We start from the raw sequence: 7108 nt of genomic DNA on the forward strand, positions 1-7108 counted from the left end.
TCTGTATAGGGCACCCAGTGTGTAGTGTTTTCTTATAGTAACCGTAGCGGACTAATATACCATACAATTAGTTGTAGATGACAGTTGTGATGAGAGCCCGGTAAGGAAAGTTTGAGGGTCATGAAAGGGTACAACGAGGGTACCTAAACCATTCTGGCCTGGAAATGAGGACTCTCCTAAACGTAGAGAGGAGTTAATCAGGGAAAAGGCCCACCAATCATTCACATTGTTATGCTGCTTTTACCACCATAGGACTCTTCATCTTGCAAAATGAAAACTCTTGTTCCCATTAAACAATAATTCCTCAGCTCCTCAAGACTACTTTCTGTCTCTATAAATTTGGTTTTTCTGTGGGATTCTCAAAGAACTGCTGTGAGAGTAGAGGTGAAGGGAGAAGTGACTCAGTCAGCCATCTGCACTTGGGAAACTAAGGGGCGACTGAACTAGGATGAACACATGTCTTGTCAGCTTCAGAAGAGGAAAACAGCATTCCCGGCGAAATAAGAGCATATATCTATCATGTAAGGATGCTGGAAGCGCCACACCTTCTCTATGGACCCCTGTTGTACCAGTCTGGGTTCTGATTTGTTTTTCTGAAACATTGACATTATTATGTTATTCTTTCACTCTAAAATTTACAATATCTGTTATTGTCTGAGAGATAAAGCTCACCTTCTTCAACCTGCCACTCAAAATTCTATTTTTCTATTTGATGGCGAAAATCCTTATAATTAAAACGAATCCCCCAAGTCTCTTCCCACCCCTCAACATGTTATAAATGAGAAGTGATTTAAGAGTAATAGTGTAATTTTAACTTTGAAAACTACCTGACAAGATAATTCCATGATCTTTCTATGCACCTGAATTGCAGAGCACAGAGGATAGATCTCACAATCAATGATGTGTTAACCTGTTGTAGTTACCCAGCCAAAGAAACATCATTTTGAGGGAAGAAATGTTTCAAATAGGTCTTCACACAGTTTTGAGTCCTGTCATAATGGAATTTGTTGGAAGTGTGAAAGCCTCCAATTCCTGCCAACTACTATATCCATCAAGAGAAGGTTCCCTGTGACTCTTCACTCCCATAGCAGATCTAAGGCTGTGGTGCCTAGTACATAGATGCTTGTCATATGTGACTAGTGAGCACTTGAAATGGGGCTAGCGCAACTGAGGAACTGAATATTTTAATTTAAATTAAATTTTATTATATTATTATTATTATTATTATTATTTTGAGACAGAGTCTTGCTCTATCACCCAGGCTGGAGTGTCATGGTGCAATCTTGGCTCACTGCAACCTCGCCTCCTGGGTTCAAGCAATTCTCATGCTTCAGCCTCCTGAGTAGCTGGGATTACAGGCGCCCACCACCACACCCAGCTAATTTTTGAATTTTTGGCAGAGATGGAGTTTCACCATGTTGACCAGGCTGGTCTCGAACTCCTGGCCTCAAGCAATCTGCCTGCCTTGGGCTCCCAACATGCTGGGATTATAGGCTTGAGCCACCATGCCCAGCAATTTAAATGTTAAAAGTAACAGTGTGAGTTATTTTTCTGTATATGAGGCTATATTGTTTTGGAAGGAACATATATCACTTTAACCTTTCAAAATTTAGCATCTGCATTGAGATGTGCTGTAAGTGTAAAAGACATACCACACTTCAAAAGACTTACTCTAAAAAAAGTCTCAATATTTTTTCATATTATATATTAATAATAAAGATATATTTGTTTAAATAAAATATAGCCTTAAAACTAATTTCATCTGTTTCTGTTTACTTTTTAAAATGTGGCTGCTAGAAAATATAAAATTACATGTGTGGCTTGCATTTTTTTCTTTTCTTTTTTTTTTTTTTTTAAATACTGCAATGGCTATGCATACCTTCCTAGTGCAGAAACTGGAGGAGAATCTGGGGTGAGCACAGGAAGGAACTCTTTTATGCAATGAGACAATGAAGGTGGTATATTAAGTATTAGTTTTTGTTCATTTGTCTGTTTGTAGGTACCAGATATTGAAAAGACTTGTTAAACAAAATGGTGATTTAGAAGGATACTGGGTAGTTCATAGGTGTTGAGAAGGCTTGATAACAAGGCTAAGTTAAAAGAACAGAAACCAGGGCATTCCAAGGAATTTAATGACACAGCAAGAATGGTGAGCACCAATTGATTTCTCTGCTCTTTGGACACTTTACTCAAGTTTTCAGAATCAAGGAGAGAGTTTTGTTATGTCTCAGCTAAGGGAGGGCAGGACCTGATTTACAATTTCAAGAAGACTATGCACAATGGGGGAGGGTAATTCTTTAAAGAGAAATTGGGTGCTGTTCCTCAGAGATAATCACTATACTACCCACAACAGCAATGCCAAGGACATATCCACTTAAAGCAGGATGAGAGTTCTGTTGAGACAGCCGGAAGGACACACAAATGGTTGAGTGTGAGTTCCGAACTCATGTCCAACATCAAATCCATCTCGCAAAATGTGCTCCCTCTTTCTGCTTCCCTGATTTGTTCATCAAGTATTTTTTTTTTTGGCTACCTGTTACATGCAAATTGTTACTCCAGGTTAACCAGCCTAACAATGTAGTAGTATAAGGCATTCCTTCTGCTCTTACCTTCAGTTACTTATTACCTTTTCATGGATGTCTTGGTTAAATCAGAACATTAGTACTGGAAATGGCCTTATATGACATCTAGGTAATTCCTAAACATCAGTAAGTTGTTATGAGAAAGATCATGAAAAAATAAAACACATCAAAACCAAAAACATTCCTGATTCTCTGGATGATTCTGATGATCAGCCAGTATTTGGAAATTATATAGAGTTAGCTGGACCTTTTAATTATGTATACCAAATTATGTCAGCTCAGTCAGAATTGAGGTTTGTTAGCATTCCACCTAGCTTTTTTTTTTTTTACTGTGCTTCCATCCATCCCTTCTTTTCTGTTGCTGCAAGCCTATCCCAGAATTTATGCCTAAATCTTACTATGTTATGACTGTCTGATTGCCATAGGCTCCTATTTTTTCTTCCGCCTTCTTCATTTTTTATTCTTTTATTTACCAAAAATTTTAAGGCATCTCTTATGTTTCTGGTGCTTTGTTAGGTACTAGGGAAACCACCACCCCCATGGGTATGCCCAAGACAACGATATGGATCCTAAGTACTGTCATAGAGATGGAAGATGTGGAAGGCAGCATAATCTGGATTTAAAGCGCTCTGAGATCCATCCTTGGGAAAGTGACAGCTAAGCCGAAACCTCAAGATGAGTTACACGTTTGTGAGACAAAAAAATGGAAAGGGGCATGGAGGAGTGAAGTCCAATAGAAAAGGGTTAAAGTGATGCTTGTTGTATAGGTGACAAGTCTGGGGAGGCAAGTTACGGCCAGATCTTAAAGGCCATGTATTAAATTGGTAGGATTTTATCTGAAAGTTTCTGCAAGGCTATTGAACTGTTTTAAGCAGTAGAGTGACACCGTTTAAACATTGCACAATAGAATTGTGTGATTCTTAAGATCACTGGCTAAAGTGGAGAAGGGAAATGGAGGAAGGAAGAACAAAGCAGAAGACAAGGAGAAAGCCTGACCCTCAAGCCATTTTAAAGATTCTTTTAGATTACACTTCGTAATTTCCTGTAGATTAATCTCCCATTTTGTCTAGTTAATCCTATCACCTTTGAGATAAAATCCAAACCCAGGTCGAGACTTGATGGGTAAGACTTTCTACACCTGCCTTCTAGCCTTATCTTCTAGCTTTTCATCTGTCTTATATGTCTCAACGTACTCTCCTCTAGCCAAGTTGATGTACTTACTGTCCCTCCAAACATTCCATATTTATCCTTCATATAAATTTCATACTGCCTTCTATTCTGGAATGATGCCTGGAATAATGTTTTTGGTGTTCTTTCAACTTTTCAAATCCTACTCCTCAGGGCCCAATTCAAATTTCACCTTCTTCTTACATCAACTGAAAATGATGATAGGGCTGTTTTATAGTTTCAGTGTTTAATTACACACTACGTTTCATTGTTAACTAAAACGATTTCAGGTGCAGGAGGACAATTCTGGGTTTTATACTCACCTTAAATGTTTCACAGCTTTAAACACAGTTCTTAAGATACTAAAAAAACACTTATTGAATGAATAAGTGAAAAACTGCCTGCTCTGTAAAATGGGTGAGACAGCATTTAAAAAAATTATATACATCCTTTAATAACTTACAGGCCCCACAATACCCAACAAATTCCATCCAGCTGAGTTGACAGGTTTTTAAAAAAATTTTTAATTTTACCAAAGAAAATTAAAGAAATGAAAAGTCAAGGACGAGGTAAAAAAACAGCTTATTTTCCTGTACTAATTCTATTTAAAATGTTATTTTCAGTTAAAAGGTATGATATCTTTGGCCTGTGAGGAAATTTCTAAAGAAGCCAGTTGCTATGGGGATTATGAAGAGAAACAATTTAAAAAACATAATCAATTCATGCAAATGAAGCCAAAAGGTCTAAACCTGGAAGACATTTGGGAGGGATGGAGGAGGTTCTCAGAAAGAGGAAGCACATGGAAATGAAGTGTTAGGGGAATATGTTATAACTGGAAACCTGGCCACAGCTGACATAGGGTTGTTACTTTCCCAAGGAAAGGGAGTAATTTTTATATTTACTAATGAGAAGGAACAAAAGAAAGGTCTTAAATCAGAGGACTGGAGAGGCCAAACAGTCTTCTCTTTACCTACAACGGATCCTTACTCCTAGAAGAGGAGAGAGCAGGTTATAGAAGCCGATGCCAGCCGAAAAGAAGGCTGCTGGGCCTATGGACTGAGTCAAGGGCTCTTGCTCTCACCTTCCTATATCCCTCTACTACTCTAAGAATATGCCTCCCACCATTAAAAAACAGAAAGCCAATATTTTTCTTATAAGGACAGTTACATGTCTTTAAGTTTTGTTATTTTATTTATTATTTATAGTAAGTTTTTTTTAAATTCTTCTTTTATTAGTTGTGCTGGGAAGGCTTGTTTGTTCTGTGGCTACTGGAGAGCTCCACATAAGCCGAATTCAAGCCATGCAGGTGCTCACAGCTTTTGGAGAAGGATACCATCACATATACCTGGACACAAATCATCCCGGCACATTCCGGTGGTACCCAGGCACTGCTGACCCTAACAATGAGACATTTTCTCTGTTTTACACAGCAGCAGGGGCTGAAAAAAACTCTGCAAATCCAATGTACTGTTTTAAAGAAAACTAAATTTATGAAAATGATCTCTAGGGGAAGTTGTACGGTGGAGCGGAAAGAACATAATCTTTAGAAATAGAAAGACTTGAATTTGAATCTTGGTTCTAGGATTTCTAGCCATGAAAGCCTGTAGTAAGTTTCGCAGACTTAAAAATGCATTTTGTCTTTCGGAGAATTTTTTTTCTGTTACAACTTTAAAATAGAAACAAAAAACTGTTCTCCTGGATTACGACTTGTATGCTGAGAATATGCCTGAAAAACCTTGCATACTCACCAGATGGCGTAGGTTGATGGAAAGTGAATTCTTAATCCTGATGCTGATGTTGAAGACTCCTTTATCCCACTGGTGTTCTTACCATAGTTAGAAATTGCTGGCCTAAAGAGCATGGACAAACCAGGGCAAGGGTTTTCGTGACAAAAGTGAATAATTAGGAATCAAAGTTCTCTTTTTAAAGCCCTGTAAGTTATTAAGGAATTCTTACGTTTGTAGATATTTTGTTAGCAATGATGTGATAAAGTGGAAAAGAATCCAATTAGATATTAGATTCATTTGATTAAAAAAGATTAGTTTCCAAACTATGATATATATGTGTGTGTGTGTGTATATATATATATATATAAAGAAATGTACAAATTAGAAAAATGAAAGTCTCACCTACTTCATTCCCCCAACTCCCATTCCTTAGAGGCAACTTCCATTAAATCTTCTGGCTTCAAAAATTTACACTAAAAGAATGCTCTTTAAGTGAACTTTTTTTTCTGTTGAATTGTTTTAAGAAAAGTATCTGTTTCTTACAGTAAGAAGGCGCTGCAAAGTGCTATAATTGTTTTTCCTTCTTAAATATACCTACAAACAATTGTTTTGTTATATTAATATTTCTCTGCTGAGTAACATTTCGCCAAGACTTAACTACCACCATTGGATGGCAGCCTAAATTGTGACCCCTGAGGAAGTGAATTCATCCTTGACAATAGGTTCCATAAAATCCATCTTACAAGTGACAGTTTTGCACAGATGTTTTTAAATGAAGTGTTGAATAAATGGTTCCTCTTGTTTCTAGCAAGCATGAGAGTGAGAGAGCGAGTGAGCAAAAGAAATGACTAGTGACCAGTTGAGAAAGTCCTGTCTTCCATTGAGCCGTTTCACTCCTGCCCATCTACTCTCAACTGCTCAAGAGCCGCTGAACCCTCTGAACACTGTGAGGATCAGATGAGACAACGTGTGTGAAAACACCTTACAAATACAAAGCTGTGAAGATGTAAAGGATGGTTATTACAGAATGGAGGTAGATTGCTTCTATAGTCTCTTTTATTGGCATGGTGGATTTTTAATGGAGTAGCCTGTATGAATTAACTACCACAAACTAAGATCTGTACTATTGGACATTTTTATTTTCTTTAAATCCACTTAAAGTTAAATCTAACATCTAATTATACTTATGGGCTGGCAGAAATTAAATTTAAATATTTATTAGTGATGTCCTGCCCCAAGCATAGTCCAAGGGTTCAGGGTCTTAAATGATGCCAAATCATAGGTGAAGATCTCCTTGTCATTGATCATGAATTATGTCCTTATCTCACTGATAATGCAGAGATATCCATTTTCCATTCATCTTAATCTTTTTAGATTCTGCTTCTCCCTTGCTTCCAGTCCACGTTCGGTGTCACAAATCTTCGAGAGGACTGGAAGTCTAGCATCCAACATTACTGGGTGCACAATACAGACACTGTTTGCCTTGTAAGATTCTTTGTCTCACTGGATCTTCCGAACTCTGACCTCTACCCATTATTGAAAAAACTTATTCTTCCCTTTTGCTGCCCTAGAAAGTACTGTCTCTCCTGTCTGCCTCTGGGCATCAGGGACATACCTCTTCAGTGTGTGTAG

The sequence above is a fragment of the Pan paniscus genome, chromosome 18 (assembly GCF_029289425.2).
Source record: "Pan paniscus chromosome 18, NHGRI_mPanPan1-v2.0_pri, whole genome shotgun sequence".
Lineage (NCBI taxonomy): Eukaryota > Metazoa > Chordata > Mammalia > Primates > Hominidae > Pan > Pan paniscus.